The following is a 22,303-nucleotide window of genomic DNA, read 5'->3' as shown; positions in this document are numbered from 1 at the left end:
TTTCAGACTTTTTTATTCAAAATAATCTTGTACTCTTAGTGATATAATGCAATCCTATACGTGTGTATATGTATGCACGTACATATATGTATGTGCAGAGGCACACATGTATTATATTGTGAGGCAGCATGGCATAATAATTAGAGGGCCTACTTTGGAGTCAGGAAAACCTAGGTTTAAGGCCTATCTGCCTTAATGCTTCAGGCAATTTTCTTAAGACTATTAGTTGCATAATAGTTGTAGTTCCGCATTGGAAGAGGGAGTTGCCTCATTCAAAATTTCCTGCACCAGTGAAATCAGAGGTCTGACCTGCCAAAAATATATTATGCAAATATAATGGTTCTTTCATAAGCAAGGGCCTTTACTTGCACAGTTTTTGTTAATATCCTGAGGCAAGGAATTAATTTTGGGACTGGTAGGGACTTGGATAACTTGTGAAAAAGAAGCTGAACTCCAAGAAAGAGAGGGGAAGATAGAGGGAAGAGGATAAGAAGGAGGGAAGAGAAGAGAGGTAAGAAAGAGTTGGAAGGAGGAAAAGGGGAGAGAGAAAGGAGTAACATGGGGAGAGGGATCACATGCCAAGCCTCTCACCTAACCCAGGCTCCAGTCTTTATTCTTAGGAAATGTATGATAACTCAACATCCAGTAGATTATTTGTGTCAAAGCTAATCCTCAGGTCTGCACAGATGTTACACTTAGCACCAGTAAGTTAAACAGTCTAGTCTAGATGAGTTCAAAAGTCCTTTATAAATCTCAGATAAAAATTTAAAGGTCCAAAGAGGAACAGTTCTGATTAAGAGAAAAAGGGGGAATTATCTAAAGAAATCTACGCAGTGTTAGGGGAACTCACTAACCGACTAAGATTTGTAAAAGATAAGTATAAAGTATAGAATCAAGAACAAGTGCACAGGATAAGTAAGCTCTGTTGGGGCAGAGAGGAGGCTGGAAAAAGAAATAGCATTAATTCTTGGGGTGTGTAGCATGAGGATAATTGATGACAGTGATGACATAGGGGCTCAATTCTTATTCAGCTTCTTTGTTTATGCATATATGGGTATATAGATGTATTTCTAACCAGGAAGAATGACCTTTTATTTCAAAAGAGCCAAATAAAAATAACCAAGAGGGAGTTGATATCCAGGATAAATCAGGAGATAATAACAGAGCATTTATCTACCTTTGACAAGTTCAAGACAGATGGTTTAGAAAAAAAAATTCTAGGATTGGGAAAGAAATGGAAGGCAGGATTGCTGAATGGAAAATAGAAGAGATGCCTCGGAATAGGAAAAGGACAAATATAACTATATTTAATCAAAGGAATGGAATAGAATATGTAATACAACAGTCTGGAAAATTTGATTGCAATAGCTAGAAAAGCTTTAGAACATGTTATTAAAGTAATGATGAACATTTGTGGAAGTGATGATCACAAAGAGTCAGCACGGTTTTAAGAACAGACCCTGCCAGACTATTTCCTTCTCACAGGATTACTAAATTGGTATGAAAGAAACATGTATAGATATAGTTTACCTAGATTTTAAAAAAGTATTTGATGATGTTTTTCATTGTTATTCCTGTCTAAAAACTAGAGATTTGTGTGCCAGATGATAATATAATTAGATGGATTTGTAACTGCTTGGATAGCTAGACTGAAAATCATTACTGATCTGATGTCATCTGCTGTCATTCGGTCTTACCAGTGTAGAAACAAAGACTCTTCTGTGTTCCTCTACCTGGTAGTCAATCTGCACAAAACTGGAATGCATCTTAGTGCTAAACTGCAAATATCTGAAAGTGAATACCTGAAGTATGCCTTATCCTTCTGTGACCAACCCAGGACAACTCTAGAGCTCTATTGATTACTGCTTTGGCTATCAGGTAAAACTACAGACTAGATATGAAGTCTTCGGCCTCCTAATTATCAAGCCTTTGTCTTTCTACTTTTTCCAGCGATTCATAAATCAACGTTGCCTTTACTGTTGCCAGAAGTGTGACAGTTTACTGCCTTATGTTTCTATTCGGTATTCTTGTTCTTCAGAGGCCAAGGCTTCCCTCCCTGGTCTCCCTGCTTTCTCATATCCATTTATGTCAACTCCTTCCCTTTTGTGTTTCTACCTGACTATTCTTTATTTTTCCATTGCGCCCTTTGGACCTCTTGTTCTGTTGCTACTAAGCTGTCCTTCATATCAATCCTAGGACTTTTTCCAAAAATTATTTTGTATTTACTTAGATGCGTGCACACTATCTTCCAATATATGAGTTCTTAATTTGTTTTTGTTTGTCGCAGACCTATTTAACAGTCTTGTGAGGCCTATGGACCTTTTTCAGAACAATGTTCCTAAACAAATAAAATAAAATATATAGGATTACAAAACAAATTAGTTACATTGAAACGCAGTTATCAAAGTATTTAAAAAAACAAAACAAAACAAATTCAGGGCCTCCAGGTTAAAAACATCCACTTCAATAGCATTCGAGCTCTTGGAGAACAGGACTATTTCATTTTGTGTTTATATCCCCAGTGTCTAGAATAGTGCCTGCAATATAATAGATATTTAATAAATACTGGCTAAATTGAATTGAGCTTGGAAGGAGTTCTGTAGTCAAGTACTGCCTGACATTTTTATCAGTCACTTGAATAGAAATATAATTGGCACTCATCAAATTTACCAGTGTCACAAAACTGGAAAGGAGAATTGTTATAACACACTAAATGACAGAAATGAAATTCAAAAAAGCTCTTGACAGTCTAGAACATTGCCCTCCAAAGAGGCAGCCAGGGCACCATATGGGAACATTGCCTTACCCCAAATAGGCTGTGGTAGAAGCAACATCTGCTAAGCCCTGAACTACTAGAAATATCAACTGAGACTGGAAAGTTGTTGCTATGTTTGCTAAGCTAGTTTTGTTTTTTCCTTAAAAAGGCAACAAAATCCTGCTTTAATAATAATGTTAACAATAATGACTAGCATTTATATGGCACCTGCTATGTGCCAGAGACTGTGCTGAGAGCTTTAAAATATTATCTCATCAAACATAGGTATCATCTGTGATACCATGTAATCGTGATGTAAATTTTCTTTTATAAGATGTTAAATGATCTTTGATAATTTCATTTCATTCCTATGCTGAACCTAAACCATTGGAGTATCCTTGAAACTTGTTCCGGGGAACTAAGTACTCCTAAGGCTTTCCCTGCTATTGTGGCAGTCAACATACCTCACTAGGAGTATTTCTACATGGAGATGAAGAGATTTGCATCTAACTGCACTGATGTTGTATCTTTGTTGAATGTTCTTCCCATGTGTGATAAGACCAGCATTTCCCTGACGTAAATTATTTCTTCCCATTCACACATGTAGAAGCCTTACCTTAAAGAAGACTAAACTGCCCACGGGTCCTGACTATTGGTGTTTAAGTATTTATTAACTGCCTACTATATGTCAAGCATTTTACAAATGCTAAGAGCTTTGTAAATTTTATATATCTATATCTACATAAATATAATTTTTTCTTCATAACAACCCCGAAAGTAAATGTTACTATTATATCTATTTTACAGATGAAGAAACTGAGGTAGACAGGGGTTAAGTGACTTTCCCAGGATCACACAGCTAGTAAGTGTCTGAGGCCAAATTTGAACTCAGATCTTCCTGATTCAAAGTCCTGGACTTTATTCACTCCACTACCCAGTTAACTGGCTTCCCTGATTCACCTTTCTGGGCATAAGAAGTCCCAGCCATGAGGAATCTTGACTTCTCAGATTTGGTGGATTTCTGAAGATCAAATAAGTTAACAAATATTTTACCACTTACTGTCCTAATGACGAGAATTATTTCCATGTGGACACTAAGAGTCTGTTTTCAGAAAACTAAGTACCATTGTGTCCTTGTTGCATATCTTTGGTGTTTTAGGGCAAAGTAAAACATTTTTTTAACCATTCAGTGACATATGTGTTCCATTTCATTCCAATATTAAGCCTGAAATAAGAGAGTACTGGCATTAGAGCTGTTCCTCAGATACCATGTAATTCTGATGTTAAATGATCTGTGATCAACTCATTTCATTCCAGACTTGAGCTCAAACCACCTGACTGCCTTAATTAGCTTTGGACCAGAATAGGAGCCATGACTTGACTCCAAAAGATATGTGATCAACTGGTCAGAAGGTGGGAATATGAGTCATGTCCCATCTGCCCCATGTTAGTAAATCAAAGAGATTGTCTTCAACACAATCACATCTACACATACTAATGCTCTTCCACTTCATGTTAGCTTTCCTATATAATCGACAACTTCCCACCTTTTGTCAGGGATATTGGAGAGAGGATTCAGTACTAGTAAGGCCTGAATTAAATTATTTCTGAAGATTCTTCCAACTTGGATAATCTGTGACTTGACAGTTACAATTAGGTATCTCATTATCTGATATTTAAGTTTGATGGACAGGAAAAAGAAATTCAGAAAAACCCAGTTTTGAATTTATTTTTTGTGGTTGTTACAGGAAACTTTTCACTGTCTAGATATTAGATATTCTTCCATTTATTAAATCAGTTAGAAGTAAAGGGAGCACCTGTTAGGGCAAAAGGCAGTTTTTGTTCTATAGCTGCTAGTTGAATTTTTAATTCTAAGTATCCCTCTAGCCATACAAGAATGTGGATGTCTTTGCCACATCACCTGTTATCTTGAAATACATGAAGCAGGGAAATGCAGAGTAATAACAAACCTTTGTAAATCAGTAGTGGGAATACAGCTTTTTTTCCCTCCCGGATATACAAATCCACCACACAAAGGAAGATTGTAATTGGATAAGCCCTGGGCTGTTGAGCATTCAATTTGTCACATAGATGTAAAGTGAGGTTACCACTGAGGATGAAGGGAATTTACTTGCTACTAGCCTACAAAGTATGGAGGATTTAATTAGTTGCAGAGAAGGCAATATTCTTTTTCCTGGCTCATTAAAAGTTCAAAATTCTTTAAGTATTAACAACTAGGAAACACAAGGAAAAAGAATCAGCTATAAATAAATCTGAAATAAAGAAAATATTGGTACATTAAGTTAAAATCAGAGTAATGAATTCATGACAGGGTGATTCATATTTTGATCCTTTGTTTTATAGCGGTACATTCATGAAGAGGAATATTTGAGTCTTGTGATTTTTCTGCATGCCAGTTGTTGAGAAGAGATGAAAGAATTTGAAAATATTCCAGCAGACAGCCCTGGAACACCCTTAAAACCTTTCTACTGGCTGGCTCCACTCAGAGGAGTGTCCCCAAAGTGTACTTAATATTCCCATCCACTTGGTCTGAGCCTCCATCAGTTTTGTTTAAGGTCTCTATAAGACAAGATTAAGGAGGATATTTTTATGTGGTCTTGGCCTGTAATTTCATAGCTACATGGAATTCCAGATAAGAAAATCCCCTTTAACCAAAGCAGACCAGCAGCTGTTCTGCAATTGGTAGTGCTGAAAACTTCCTGAAGTCCTCAGAGGTTACATGAATGAATAAGGCATTCATTAAGTGATTACCATGTGTAAAGCACTAAGCTACATTCTAGATATATTAGTGTGTGTGTGTGTGTGTGTGTGTGTGTGTGTGTATATATATTTAAGTAAGGTATACATTTCTAATAAGGCATTCCTTCTCTCAAGGAGTTCACATTCTAATGGAAGACACAACATATATGTAAAGTTTTGGCTGCAAGTTATATTGAAAGGTCCCATAGTCCTTAGTGTGCAGTAGCAAAGTAGATGGTACCACCTCTTCTTCATTAATGTCATTTCCATTAATAAATCATATGAGTTTCTGATGTTGAATCAATTGAGTGCCAAGAACTTTGATGATAAATTTTTATTTTTAGGGTCTTCAATTGATGTGGCTGTAGCACCAATAAGGCATAATTGCCAAGCTGTATCTCTATAGGTGTAGCTTCCCAGGATGACAGCTATGGGCACTGGATTGGGAATACAATTGTTCCAGAATTTTAGGTTCAGGGTACTAGGATGCCTCTATCAGATTCCAAGAGAAAGGTGATATTGTCAAGGTGGTGATGATGAATTGATTTGCCTGGCACTTGCTGCCTCTTTTCTCTCCTTCCGTATGCCCTGCTCCTTCAGCTAGACTGGCATGCCTTCCCTTACAGTGATGATTGGTGGGCATGGCTAGCCCCTTGTTCACAGGAGTTGCATTCCTTAATGATAGCTGTGAGGGATTGACTAGAAGTAAGACCTTGGTGTAAGGGGGGGTGGAGTACTGCATTCCTAGAGCTCTTGTGCTCTCCACTCTATTGGTGATAGTATGGTTTGCCAAGGGTCATTTTTAGATACTCATCGGTAGTTTTCTATCCACTATACCATTATGCCTTTTAACAAGGAGAAAAGCATGTCCCAAATGAGCCATTAAATGCCTATCATCTGGGAATTTTTAGTAGCATACAGTGACATCTTATAAAAGAGAGATCTATAGTCTGGGGCAAATATAGCTCCATAATTACTTAATATCAATTAATTAGCAGATATATTTTTTAAAACTCACATGTGCAAATACTTTGGGGGATTCTTTGCCCTTAAGGAGCTCATGGTCTAGATATGGATAGAATAGAGAGTGCACTAGTGATTTCATTGGGAACTCCCAAATGAGAAAACTCTGTCAATGAACTTCTCTCAAACTTCTGGTATTTGAGAGTTGTCTAGAGCAGCAAAAGATTAAGTGACTTGCCAGTGGTCCCTAGCCATTGCATATTACAATGGAAGAAAAATTTAATTAAAAAAAAACAGCTCTAAAATCAGATTTTGAAGATGTCAAAATGGTAGAATATTTTTTGACTTTGAAATATACTTGATGTTTTGGTATTTATTATCCAGACCAGCAATAGAAAGGAAAATTTTCAAGTAAAAATGTAATAGTTGGATAATTGCTTTTAAAATATGCTGTACTACAAGATGGCAGAAAGGAGCCAGGAAGTTTCCTGAGCTCTCCCCATTTTCCCTCAGAAACAATGGTCTCTAAATTCTGCAGCGACAGAACCCACACAAAGATGGAGTGAAACAATTTTTTAACTTAGGATAGCTTAGAAAGACTTTAGGAAAGTTCTGTCTCACTTGGGAAAAGAAGAAAGCAGCCCAGCACAGACAGTGTCTGGGCAAGCCAGCTGGAGGCTCTTAACCACAGCATAGATCAGCAGCCAAGGCCCCTGGGTCCTGGCTCAACAGGACAGCAGTGAGGCCTCCAGCCTCAGTGCAGAAGGCAAATTGCAAGCCACAGAACCCTGCCATAACAGGCGCGACTATGCCAGGGTACCCCAGCACAATGGGCAAGTCACAAGCACCTGAGGCCCTGAAGCAGAAAGCCAGTGACCAGGCCTCTGGCAGAAGTAAGAAGGGAAAGGGGAAAGAAAAGGGGCGGCACTGATAGGAAGGTGGGCAGATAGAGGGAGGTTGTGGTCAGAAGCAAAACTCTGGTGAGGAGGGGTCAGGGTGAAAGGAGTGAGAAAAATATAAACAGGAAAAAATAGGGTAGAGAGAAATACGTACTTAGTATTCATAACTGTGAATGTGAATGGGATGAATTCTCCCATAAAACAGAAATGGATAGCAGAGTAGATTAAAAATCATAATCCTACAATATGTTGTTTACAGGAAACACATTTGAAACAAAGATACACAGACTAAAGGTAAAAGGCTGGAGCAGAATTTATTATGCTTTAACTGAAATTTTTAAAAAAGCAGGTATAGCAATCCTGATCTCAGATAAATCAAAAGCAAAAATAGATCTAATTAAGAGAAATCAGGAAGAAAATTATATCTTGCTGAAAGGTACATGAATGAATACTAAATGAATACTATAGACAATAAATACTAAACATGTGTGCACCAACTGGTATAACATCCAAATTCTTGGATAAATCTAAAGTGATAAATAGATACATCTAAAAGATAAATCTAACCACAAAATAAACAAGAAAGAAGTTAAGGAGGTGAATAGAATTTAGAAAAAATACATGTAATAGACCTTTGGAAAAATTGAATATAGATAGAATGGAATATATCTTTTTCTCAGTGGTAGATGATACCTACGCAAAAATTGACTATGTCTGAGGGCATAAAAGCCTCACAATTCAGTGCAGAAAGACAGAAATATTAAATTTGTCCTTTTTACATCATGATACAATAAAAATTACATGTACATTTCCGTGTAGCCATGAAGGCTTAGATAGGCTGAAAACTAATTGGAAACTAAATAATTGAAACCTAGAGAATAAGTAGGTCAAACAACAAATCATAGAAACAATCAATAATTTCATCAAAGAGAATGACAATAATGAAACAGCATACCAAAACTTATGGGATTCAACCAAAGCAGTTGTTAGGAGAAATTTTATATCTCTAATTGCTTACATTAAAAAAAAAAAGAAAAATAGGAGATCAACGAATTGGGCATACAACTAAAAATGTTATTTAGATAATAGAATATAGCATTGTAATAATATTATATTGATGTAATATATAAATGTAAAATAATATTCATTATATAAAATATATAATATTATATTATCAATATAAATTAGCCCAGATTATGAATTGATAATACATTTCCCAGAAGAGGAAATAACCCCATTTTAGAAAATGAAATTGAGCAAGCTATCAATGAACTACCAAAAAAAAATCTCCAGGAACTTAGTGATTTACAAGTGAATTTTACCAAACATATAAAGAGCAAGTAATTCCAATATTATATAAACTATTTGGAAAAATAGGCAAAGAAGGAGTTCTACCAAATTACTTTTATGGCACAAATATGATGCTGATACATAAACCAGGAGGAGACAAAACTGAGAAGGAAATTTTTGGACCAATTTCCCTAATGAATATTGATGCAGACATTTTAAATACAGCATTTGCAGAGAGATTCCAGCAATTTATCACCAGGATAATACACTATGACCAAGTGGAATTTATACCAGGAATGCAGAGCTGGTTCAGTATTAGGAAAACTATCAACATAATTGACCATTTCAATAACAAAATTAACAGAAATCATATACTTATGCTAAGAAATGCAAACAAAGCTTTTGAAAAAATATGGCACCCAATCCTAATAAAAATACTAAAGAGCATAGGAATAAATTGGAGCATTCCTTAAAATGACAAGCAGTATATTTAAAACCATCAGCAAGTATTTTATGTAATGGGGATAAGCTAGAAGCATTCAGTAAGATCAGGCATGAAACAAGGATGCCAGTTATCACTATTGTATTTCAGTATTGTGCTAGAAATGTTCATGTTATCAATAAGAGAAGAAAAAGACCTTGAAGGAATTAGAATAGGCAATGGGAAACAAAAGTATCACTCTTTGCAGATTACATGATGGTGTGCTTAGAGAATCCTAGAGAATCAACTAAAAAACTACTTGAAATAATGAACAATTTTAGCAAAGTTGCTGGATATAAAATAAATCCACATAAATGATCAGTATTTCTATATATTACCAACAAATACCAGCAGTAAGAGACAGAAAGAGAAATTCTATCTAAAGTAACTATAAGCAATATGAAGTTGCTGTAGACAATATAAAATATTTGTTACTCTAACTGCCAAGACAAACCCAGAAACTATATGAACGTAATTAAAAAACACTTTTCACACAAATAAAGTCAGACCTAAACAATTGGAAAAATATCAGTTGCTTATGTGTGGGCCAAGCTAATATAATAAAAATGACAATTCAGCCTAAATTAATTTACTTACTCAGTGCCATACCAATCAAAGTACCTTTTTTTAAATAGAGGTAGTAAAAAATAATAACAAAATTCATCTGGAAGAAAAAAAGGGTCAAGAATATTAAAGGAATTAATGGAAAAAAATTGCAAATAAAGTTGCCCCATTTGTACCAGATCTACAACTATTTTATAGAGTGACAATCATCAAAACTATTTGGTGTTGGCTAGGAAATAGAGTGGTGCATCATTGGAATAGGTTAAGTACCCAAGACACAGCAGTCAATGACTGCAACAATCTACTGTTTGATAAACCCAAGGACTCCGGCTTGCGGGGTAAGAAGTAACTATTTGACAAAAGCTGCTGGGAAAACTGGAAACCACCTGAAAGAGATCCCAAAATGAAAAGTTCCAGGAATATTGTAGCCAAATTCTAGAATCCCAGGTTAGTGAGAAAATAGTGCAAGCAACCAGAAAGAAACAATTCAAATACTATGGAACCACAGTCAAGATCACACCAAATGTAGCAGCTTCCAGGTTAAAGGAGTGGATGGCTTGGGGTATGATATTATGGAAGGCAGAGGATCTAGGTTTACAACCAAGTATGACTACCCAACAACACTGAATACAATCCTTCATGAGGGAAAAAATATATGTTTAATTAAGTAAAAGACTTTCAAGCATTTTTGATGAAAAGATCAGCACTGAATAGAAAATATAACATTCAGACACAAAACTCAGGAGAAGCATATAAATGTAAACATGAATGAGAATTCATAAGGGATGCGAAAAGCATAAACTGTTATATTACTAAATGGTAAAATGACACATAAAACTTTCGTCATTATTAGGATAAGTAGAAGGATTCTACATAGACAGAGGGCATGGGAGTGAGTCAGTTATTTTGGGATGATAGCCAAAACAAATGGATGGAAGAGAAAGACTGATGCAGTGGGAGAAGGGAAAAGGCAGAGGAAGAATAGGGAAAACTATCTCACATAAAAGAGGGATGCAAGGAAGAGCTTTTTTAGTTGGGGAGGGAATTGTAAGGAATGCAGGAAATGCTTGAACCTCACTCTCATTTGAGTTGGTTCAAAGAGGGAAGAGTGTTGGGTGTAAAAATCTATCTTACCAAAGAGGCAGGTAGAAAAGCAAAATTCAGGGAGGGAGTGATAAAAGGGAGAGCAGATTAAGGGGAGTAGTGCTCAGAAGTAAAACAGACTGTATTAGAAATGCTTAGCTATAGCAATAACACAAGACAAACAAATTTAAAGAACATAAATAGTCAATGAGGAAACAAAGCTATCACTTTATAATGCATTATAATATATTAAATTAAATATTATAATTTTTAAAACAATATAATATATCACATTATTTTTAGATAATTGTATATTTAGAAAACTATAGAGAATTTTAAAAATTAATTCAAACAATTAACAACTTTTGCAAAATTATAGCATATAAAATAAACCCATATAAATCACTAGCAAACCCATATAAATCATTAGCATGTCTGTATATTGCCAAAAATCCAGTAGGAAGAGACAGAAAGATAAATTCCATTTAAAATAACTGAAGGTGATATAAAATTCTTAGGAGTTTACCTGCCAAGACCAGCCACTATGTGAAAACAGTTAAAACAAGATTTTCACACAAATAACCATAGATCTAAACATTTGGAGAAATATTGTTTAAGGGTAGGCATCAATATGACAAAAAATAGCAACTCTGTCTAAATTAATTTATTTATTCAATGCCGTGCCAATTAAACTACAAAATAATTATTTTATAGAGCTAGAAAAAATAATAACAAAATTTATCTTTATGAGCAAAAGGTCAAGAATATCCAAGTTATCAATTTAAAAAAATGTGAAGGAAGATAGCCTAGCAGTATCAGATGTTAAACTACCACCTTGAGACAAAGAGATAATCATTGAAACAATCTAGTACTGAACAAAAAATGGAGTGCTAGATCAGTGAAATAGTTTAGGTACACAATAAACAGTAGCAAAAGACTGTAGTAATCAAGCATCTGTAAACACAAAGATACAAGCTTGTGGGGCAAAAACAAAGAACACTGAAAAGCAATTTGGCAGAAACTGCGCATAGACCATCATCTTACATGGTATGTCCAAATAAGGTCAAAATTGATAAATGATTTATATAAAAAGGTTATATCAAAAGCAAATTAGGGGAACATGGAAAAAATTACCTATCAGATAAATAGATAGCTTAGAGTTTATGACCAAACAAGATATAGAGTGGATAAAGGGCAATAAAATGGATAATTTTGATTGTATGAAATTTAAAAGGTTTTGCATGAAGAAAACAATTCAGCCAAAATTTAAAAAAAATAATAATTTTTACAGAAAGGTTCTCTAATAAAGGTCTCTTTTCTCAAATATAAAGGAACTTAGCCAGATTTATACAAATAAGAGCCGTTTCCCAATTGATAAATGGTCAAAGGATTTAAATAGGCAGTTTTCAGAAGAAATCAAGGCTATCATTAGTAACATAAAAAAATGCTTCAAATCACTATCAGTTAGAGAAATGCAAATTAAAAAAATACTCTGAGATACCAGTTATCAGATTGGCTAACATGACAGAAAAGAAAAAGGACACATTCTGGAGGAGATGTGGAAAAATTGACCTGTGAACTGGTCCAACCATTCTGGAGAACAATGTGGCACTATACCCAAAGGGCTATAAAACTGCAAACCTTTTGACCCAGCAATACTACTACTAGGCCTGTATCCCAAAGAAAGCAAAGAAAAAGAAAAAGGGCCTATTTGTACAAAAATATTTATAGCAGCACTTTTTGTGATGCTAAAGAATTGGAAATTGAGGAGATGCTTATCAGTTGGGAAATGACTGACCATGTTGTAGCATATGAGTGTAATAGAATACTATTGTGCTATAAGAAATGATAGGGAATAGTTTCAGAAAAACACAGGGAGACTTGTATGAACTGTTGCAGAGTGTAGTAACCAGAACCAGGAGAATGTTGCATATAATAATAGCAGTATTTTAATGATGATCAAGAGGGAAAGACTTTACCATTCTAATCAATACAATGATCTATCCAATACAATTCCAAAAAACCCATGATCTACCTCCAAAGAGAGAACTGGTAACTTTGAAAATTTAAGCAAACTTTTTTCATGTACTTCATTTCTCTTGATTTTTAATTTTTTTTTTTTTGCAACGTGGCTAATATGAAAATATGTTTTGGATGACAGCACAGGTGTAACTGATATAATTTCTTGACTTCTCAATTTGTGGGGGAGAGACTGGAGGAAGTGAAAGAATTTGAAATTTTAAAAAACATTTAAATTTTTAAAATTTAAGTTTTAAAATTAGTTAAATTAAAATTTAATTTAAAAAATGAATGTCAGAATATGTAAGTACAGCATGCTTTATTTTTCACCTTAATGGTATCTTATTTTTTCTAATTACATGTAAAGATAGTTTTTAACATTCATTTTTGTAAAAATTTGAGTTCCAAATTTTTCTGTCACCTTCCCCTCCACCCTCCCCAAGACAGCAAGCAATCTGATATAGGTTATACATGTACAATCATGTTAAAAATATTTCCGCATTAGTCATGTTGTGAAAGAAGAATCAGAAAAAAAGGAAAACCATGAGAAAGAAAAAACAAAAAAGCAAAAAAAGTGAAAATAGTATGCTTTGATACATTAAAGCTCAATTGTATATGATTTCTTATTAGAAAGCTTTCCTTCATTCCCTATGTCATTAATTTCTAACCTCACATACTTCTTTGTTTCCTAGAGTCCTAGTCTGTGTATACCTCTGATGTGTGTTTAAGATAACACTATTTGACTCATATTTCTCTTCCACTGTAAATTCCAAGAGAGTAGGAGCTGTGTTTCATCTAAACCTTAATTTCTTCAGCAACAAGAAAAATATTCTTATTATCTTTGTTGAAAAAAATCCAATAACTGGCATTTGAGGTTTTACAAAATACTTATGAGCTATCTTGTTTAATTCTTACAAAGAACTTTTGTCATTATCCTCATTAAACAGATTATCTGTCAGTCTGTCAATCTATCTTTCTGTCCATCTGTCTAGGACAGTACAGAAGGACAGTGACTTGAAAAAAAAGGTGGAGAGCAAGCTGGATTGCTTTGGTGAAATACAAAGCATTTTACTGACCCTCCAATTTTCAATAGCAGGAAGGGCTCATCTTTTCAATATAGAACTTTTCATGGTATTTTATGTTGACATGGGGTCTAGAATACTACTATCTCTGAAGAGCTAAGGCTGATCAGGATATAAAAGACAATGGAAAACTGCATAGTAAGCAGGCTGTAACATATAACTAGTGGGGAAATCTGAAGAATATGGGCAAAGGATTTCATCAAAGAATTGTTTGAGAAAGAGAAGATGGGCTGGTCATGTGTCAAGATCAAAAGATAGTAGGCAGATAGCCAGACTGCTTCACTGGGTTAGTTATGTGACAAGAGGGATGACAAGTGGATGGCCAGAATTCGCTGACGGTTCCCTCACCATATTTGGTGAGGCGTGAGGAAGGCATTCAGTATATTGCTTGGGAATTCTGTGGCAAACTTTGGGGAAGATGTGAACAAGTGTCACAAAGATTCAACAGGCATGGATAGATTGCAGTCTTTATCATTGAAGGGAACTCTCAAATTGATGCTATCACAGATAACATTTGAATATTTGAAGAAAATAACATTTAGATTATTGTTAAATGTTAGATATAGGAAATTAATTGAATATTGCCGTAGTATAGTCATTTTAATTTCTTATATCAACATTATCTCTACTATGAAATTAACCCCAACGCAAATGATAAACAGCATTTGGGGAGTTTTATTAGAAAAGTCTCAGTATTTGTTGCAATGATCAATACAAATTGAATGTGTCATTTCTCTTATCATCACTGTTGGTTTTCTTTTATTCTCGTCATGCAAAAGATTTTTCCATGACCAACCCCTGGAGTGGCCCATTTATAATACTGACATGTGTTAAATGGTTTTATTGAGTAATAATGTGATTCCATTAACAAATCTCAGCATGGGGAAATTGTAGGTTGTGGTAAAGCTTTTCAATGTTAGTTGTTAAAGAAATTTCTGATGAAGTGAGTGCAACCTTACATTGTACAGTCTTGAAAATTTAGCTGTTCCTATTGAACAAAATACAGTTTAAAAATCAACTGAGCCACTGGGTTATGTTATATAAAACTGAAAATGTAAGACTCCTACAGAGACAATGGTCAACTATTGACAATTCCAGAGACTTTTGGGTGCTTAACAAACATCTTACTTGGTGTTGACTGGTGAAAACTGGTTTGACTGCTACAGCCCTAGCTGACCATAGTGTAAGTACACTAATGAATCCGATCTGAGTTCATTAGTATACTCTTTCAACCTCTTGCTGGAATGGTAGCATTAGGGTTAAGTTCTCTACTCTGCTTTTCATTCCTTACCCTTCATTAAGTAATTTAAAAAATACCCTCACTTTTCTACCCTTATAACTAACAATGCATTCTCCCATTTGTATCACACTGGATCTTTGCCTCAAATCACTGTAGGTCTCTGGGCCTTCAATGTATTTGTATCAATTGTATCGTGGATCCCACCCCATTACCCAGTGTAGTCATAGAGACCACTCACCAAGCCTGTCTGTTTTAGCAGCTATTCCTCTTTTCTTCTTGTAAATAGCAGTAAATTCTGCCAGTATGCATTTTGCTGCAGGCTGATCCATCAAGGATCCCCATGGAGCAAGGAAGGGTACAAAAGGAAAGGTGCTATAATAGTTAGATTATATTGTCATTTCCTTGAATGGTAGGTGCTGGATTGCCAGGCCACCTATATTTGACTCTGGTCTTATAAATTATCAACTGCAACATGCTCTGATTCTGTGTCATAAGAAATGATTGGGCTTTTAGCAACTCTGTAGCCTACAACAAAGTTCAGAGGGGTGAGGTAGAGCCCTTCACCTCCATGATAGTGATAGAAAAAAGTGGACAGTTAACCTCTTTGGGTCCATTTATACATTAAAAGTCTTCTGCATGTCCTAGGTGTAACAAAAATTCCTCAGCTTCAAATTCATTGACTTATTTTTGTATAAAATTGTTTTTAGTACATTTTTAGTACTGGAGTCATCCTTCATGATTTCCACATTTCAAGGACATTGAGGCTAATGGCATCACATTATCCTTACTTTTAAGAATGTTTTTGATCATTCTCTGAATCTAGTAACTCCCCAACTTCCTAGTTCTCTTTGGCACAAGAATTCATAAGCTACGACTGGCTAACAAAGCTTTAACTGTTGCAGTGCTTTTCACAAAATTTGATCTCTGTAACTCTGTGCCTTTTGTTACTGTACAAATATGGTTTTGTTTCTTAGAAATTTTGTAATTCAAGAGTAAGTCACTCTGAGGGAGATAAAGGTGGCACCTTGTGTTAAGAAAGTCAAACCACCACCATCATCTCAACTAACAGCTCCTCTTTTTATGGTAATGTTTATTTTTTTGTAAATTTTTATTCATTTTAAGCATAAATAGTAAAATGAGAAAAGAAAAAAATAACATTGCCGTGTACACAAGAGAACCTAGAGGAAGATTCAATATAATTAATTTCCATTTCAAGAAAACCTATATAATAAATACTACACATTGTTTTCAAAGCTACCCAGCTTTTTTTTTAGCTTCCTTGTAGGTTTCCTTTTGTTATCTGCTATGCACTATTTATGATATCCTTCCCCAAGAATGCTACAATTAAACACAGATACACATGTGTGTATATACATAGATAGATATCTATAAATATGCACATATATGCACCATACCTAAATGTGTAAGATAGTACTAAGCATGTTTCCACTTGTGATCTCTCTTTCTGAAGGTAGATAGCATATTCATTCAGATCCAAGTCTTTCCATGTTTTTCTAAATAAACCATCTCATCATTCCTATACCACAATAATATCCCAAGACAATCACATCCTGTATGAGAAATTGTCTATGAAAGTTTTTGTCCCAGTTTCCTGAATTTCTTCTATTCTTGGCTACATTGGTTTTATTTATACAAGAAAATTTTAATTTAAAATAATTGAAATTATCCATTTCACATTTCAATAATGCTCTCACTTTATAATATATTTTAAGGTCTGATACTGCTGAATCACTTTCTTTTACATTTTTTTCCCCTGGTTTCTTTAAAATCCTGAACTTTTGTTCTTATAAATGAACTCTGTTATTTTTTCTAACTCAGTAAAATAATTTTTTAGTAATGAAATTGGAATGACATTGAATAAATAGATTTGTTAGGTAAAATGACAGTTTTTTATTATATTGGCTTTATCTATGAATGAACAATAAATATTACTCCAGTTATTTAAATCTGACTTTATTTGTATAAAAAGTGTTTTGTATGTATGTTCTAATAGTTCCTGTGTCTGTTTTGGCAGGTATACTCTCAGATGTTTTATATTATTAGTTATTTTAAATTATCTTAAACAATATTGAATAATATTGTTATTAATAATAAAAGTATAGTGTAGTTTCCCTATTTTCTCTTTTAATTAAATCTGTTTTAGCTTTAACTTTGTCAGAGATCATGGTTACTGCCTCTGCTTTTTTTCCATAATAAATTCTACTCCTGCCCTTTATGTTACCTTTTGTGTATCTCTCATTTTTTTGTGTGTGTGTTTCCTAAAAGCAACACAACTAACAGCTCCTTAATACCCCAGTGGAGATAGCCCAGGACCCTGAACCCAAGAGCCTTGTAGTGACAAAACACCAGTTCTACTTCCAGCCCAACTTTTGAAGTCATCATCCAGAGAAACAACCCTTGTAAAGAAAGATCCAACTGTCCCCACCAGTTGTAGAGCAACTGCCACCTACAGTGCTGGCAAGGTGTGCTGATGAAGAAACTGGAGTCACTATGTACAGAGCAAATCAAGCCTCCAACGCTTCTTCAGTCATCATGTCTCCTAATATCTTAATAGAGTTAACCCAAATCCTAAGCTCAAGATTCTTGAAAATAGCAATATCCCTAAGGAGACCAGTTTTGTTTTATGAGTTGGCATTTCATATTTCAAGTCTCAAGGTGGGGGTAAGCATATTTATAGAAAGCTTTTAATTCCTAATGAGAAAATAACTCATAATAAGCCATTATTTTGACATTTGGCAGACAATTTGAAAAACAGAACTCCGTAGAAAATCTCCCCACATCAACTAGCATGTACTATGTAAGTTTAAATTTTTTATTTTATCCCTAAATGATCCAGGAAGGTCTTGTACCCTTTTTTCCCCAATATTGATTTCATAGATAAAGGCTCATTTGAGCTCAAATGCCCACATAGCTTTTGGCATCATAGATAGGAACCACCATATTCTCCTTGTTAGCCAAACTTGGGTAGATCAGAAAACGTTCCTGTCCCATACTCCCACTCCACTTGAAACAATTATTGTGTTAAAAGATCACATAGTTAGCAGTACCAGAACTTAAACTGTATAATAAGGCAGTAATTATCAAAACTATCTGGTACTGACTAAGAAATTAGAAAGGTAGATCAGTGGAACAGAGTAGACATATAATTTATAGCAGCAAATGACTGTAGTAACCTTGTGGTTGACAAGTGTAAAGACTTAAGTTTGGGGGATAAAAATTCATTGTTTGATAAAAATTGTTGGGAAAACTGGAAAGCAGTCTGGCAGAAATTGGGTGTAGACTGATATCTTATATCATTTGCAAACAAGGTCAAATAGTTATGTGACCTAGTTATAAAGAAGGATATTACAAGAAAGTCTGAAGAATACGGAATATATTATCTATGAGAGTTATGCTAGGTGAACAATTTATAAATAAACATGAGATAAGAACAGTGTGAAGTATAAAATGGATAATTTCAATTACTTTAAATTAAAAAAAGTTTTTGTACCAAAAAGCAAATGTAGCCAAGGTCAGAAGGAAAAGTAGAAAATTGGGAAAACATTTTATAGACAGTTTCTCAGATAAAGGTCTCATATTTCAAATATATAAATAACTTTTCAAATCAATAACAATATGATTCATTTCTTAATTGATAAATAGTCAAAGCATATAAGTGGCAATTTTCCAGTGAAGAAATAAAAACAATTTAGAGTCACATGAAAAAAATGCTCTACACCATTATCGATGAGAGAAATGCAAATTAAAACAACCTTCAGATATTTTATACCTATTAGATTGGCTGAAATGATTGAAGAAGAAAGCAACCAGTGTTGGAGGGGATGTAGAAAAATTAGGACATCAATTCGCTGTTGATAGAACTGTGAACTGATCCAACCATTTTGGAGAGCAATCTGGAATCATTCCCAAAGAGTTGTTAAACTGCCTATACTCTGACTCAGCAATACAATTACTATGTCTATTTCCAAAGATCATTAGGGACAAAGGAAAAGAACCTACATGTTCTAAAATATTTATGTCAGCTCTCTTTTAGTGGTGAAAAACTGAAAATTTCAGGTATGCCTGTCAGTTGGGGAACGGCAGAACAAATTGTGGAATATCATTGTGATAGAATACTGTTGTGCTATGCCAAATAATGAGGTTGATGATCTTAGAAAAATATAGATAAACTTACATGAAATAGTGAAGAGTAAAATGAGTAGAACCAATAAAATTATTTCAAGAACAGTTTTGAGTGACTAAGTCATTTTGACTATTATAAATATACAAATTAACTCCAAAGGACCTATGTAGGAAGACACTATCAACACCTAGAGACAGAACTGATAAGTAGAAGTATATATAGAATGATTTTACACACACACACACATGTTTATGTCTATTGGTAGTCATCTGTAGGGGTTGGAGAGGGAAGAAAAGAAAAAAAAGCAAGTTCCATAATAACTCATATATTTAAAAGAGTTGAAAGTTTTACATAATAAATGTGTAGTTTCATGTACAATCATCTTTTTTTCCTATTCTACTATGTTATGGAAATTCTTGTTTTATTTCTTAAGTTCAGAATAAAAATAAAGTTCAGAAAAAATGAAAAAAAAGATCACATAGGACAGATGTAAAATAGAAAGTATCAAATAACATCTTGCTCCCCACCAGCCACAATCCTCAGGTTTTCCTTATACACAAAGTGAAAGCTGGAAACACATCTTTGGGCCTCCCATGCCATCTCACTTCAGAGAACTGTTGCCACCACTAGATAAAAAATTGCAGTTTCATTGCATTCCTCTCCTCTTTCTACCTTGGTATAAAAATATTTAATAAATCAATTTTGACACACATGTGTTGTGCATGGACTTCCTTTTCTTCCTAGAGTAGAAGATTAGGTTATCACATAATCATTCATTTGGAAAGGTGTTTGCCACCAAAAAACCCCCCCAAAAAACAACACTAATTGAAATGGATGGGAGAAAATGATAAATTTTCTTCCTCATATTTAAATCCCTTCAGCCCAGGGAGCTCTAATTCCAGTTGCTGCAGTAAGTGGACCTAATTTAGAAATATATATTTAGTGCCAAGAAAAGAAATACAGTGATCCCATGGTTGTGTGTTAGGCCAATGCCAGGATCCCCATTAATGCAGGCTAAACTTGTTCATTCTATGTCTTGAGGAACTGATAGATAATGCATCAACCAGTTTATTCAGGTGTTATCTATCTCCCCCCCTAGATAATGATTTTATTTGGTAAATGAAAAATGTCAAACTATGATTGTGTAATGATTATTGGAAGATAGGCTGATGGCATAAGTGACAGATTACAAATGGAGAGCTTACATGCTCTGATAATATACTTAAGATATCAGAATACAAGGAAACTTCCCCCCCACCCCCCGCCGCAACCTGAACCCAACTGAATGAACCTCTTGTGACAAACTTATGGAAAAAAATAGATAAGAGGAAAACAGGATGAACCAGTCTGGGTAGCACTGTTAGAGGGGATATTTACATCTGTGAGATAATATATTCTTTTGAATATTTGAATCTTCCAGGTCCTGTTGTGTGGCAATTTATATTAGCAGCATCTTTATCTATTTGCATGACCCCAAACATTATATTCACATTCCTTTCCCATCTATCTGAGTACCTTGTCTATGCAAAGTTAGAAAAGCATCAATCTCTCTAGGAAGAAATAAAATCTCTCGAGTACTTGGTAGACTTCTAGTGTATCAGGATAAATTCCTAGAAATTAGATAAGCTGCTATCATGATGAGGTACTAAGATGGTAAAAGATATTCAGTGATTCCCTGAAGCTTACAGTACACAGGAGAAGATTCATTACTGGGCACTCATGCCTGAGAGAACTACGATCCTCTCTGAAAAGGTTCTAAACATCCCCGAATCGTCATGGTGCTTGGTCATAGAATAGACACAGCAGGATTAAAAAGGAGGCTGAGGATTCTACGGCTGCTGTGAGGCTATGGCCAAAGTAGAGCATACTTTTCTGTGAATAACCTTGACAATAAAGTAACTTGATCAGCCGCTTTTTGAGCCTTTCCAGCAGATAGATCTTATGATAAAATTGTAATTCTGAAAAATAAAGATGGTAAACCAAAGCAGTTTGCATTTGTGAATTTCAAGCATGAAGAATCTGCTCCTTATAGAATAAAACTTTAGAAGGCCCATCAAAATTCAGTTCAGCTCAGGAAGTACACATGCTTCACTGGAAGCCAGATCATCATATTTTCAGCATAATGCTGGAAATGCAAATCCGTCTATTAGTTCACTCAGAATTCTAGCAGTAGATGTGAAAGGGCTATGGATAATGTGAATGTGACACCTGGATACAATTCTGTGTAAATGAAATGGAAGTCTTCATTATCTCCAGGTAATTTTAAAAGGCAAGATGTAAACAACAAGATTCTGTCGTAGTAGCAGTGACAACTTAGTGAGAAGTTTGTATCCAGAATTATAGAATCAGAGATTTAGTCCTAGAAAGTACTTTGTTGTTGTTCAGTTATTTCAGGCATGTCCGACTCTTTGGGACCCCATTTGGGGTTTTCTTGATGAAAATACTGGAGTGATTTGTCTTTTCCTTCTGCAAAGAAAGTGTATTAAAGGTTTTTTAGTACAACCTCTTTGTGAGGCCTAGAGAAGTTGTGTAACTTGCCTAAAGTTACATAGGTGGTAAGTGGCAACTCCAGATCAGCAGTTTCCATGGTACTGTACTGCTTTTCCACATGTGGATCACAGTTATTGGATCAATCTATTTTTTATCCCTTTAGGGCAGTAGCATGACCACTCATTTAACCTATCTTTTAAGCTCCCAGTGACAACAGGATTAAGCAGTGATAAAGCAAAAATCTTGACAGAATTATCATCCTTAATAGTCAGAGGGATTTTATAGCTATAGACAGCATTAAGTGCGATTATGGACTTGACTATTATTATGGAGGAAACAGATAATTCCATTTATGAATATTGGGTCCATGATGGTTGGAGCCTTGACTATGACAGTGGAAGAAAAGTTCATCCCTTGTCAAATAAACGACTGTATGTAGTCTGTTATCAAGGAGCCAGTTTTTTAAGGATATACATGAGAGATTCGAGGGTGTTTTTATTTGAGTCCTTGTAAGCAAAATTTCTACAAGTAGC

At 34.7% G+C, this 22,303-nt stretch overlaps 1 long non-coding RNA gene across 2 annotated transcripts in view; it reads left to right on the top strand.

The window, feature by feature from the left end:
* The first annotated feature begins 378 nt into the window (after positions 1–378).
* LOC110201824 (uncharacterized) overlaps positions 379–22,303 on the top strand; it is a 582,260-nt gene continuing 560,335 nt past the window's right edge. The window contains exon 1 of one of the 2 annotated variants that reach the window (XR_013483436.1): positions 379–511. This is a non-coding gene — a long non-coding RNA (uncharacterized LOC110201824). Of the gene's footprint in view, positions 512–1,710; positions 1,879–22,303 lie in introns of those variants that run through there. The other variant, XR_013483435.1, reaches the window with a different exon arrangement.

Source organism: Phascolarctos cinereus, unplaced genomic scaffold, assembly GCF_003287225.1.
Source record: "Phascolarctos cinereus isolate Bilbo 61053 unplaced genomic scaffold, phaCin_HiC Scaffold_7;HRSCAF=346, whole genome shotgun sequence".
Classification (NCBI taxonomy): domain Eukaryota; kingdom Metazoa; phylum Chordata; class Mammalia; order Diprotodontia; family Phascolarctidae; genus Phascolarctos; species Phascolarctos cinereus.
Note: the sequence above shows the minus strand (reverse complement) of the source record. Positions and strands in the feature narration are given on the sequence as shown.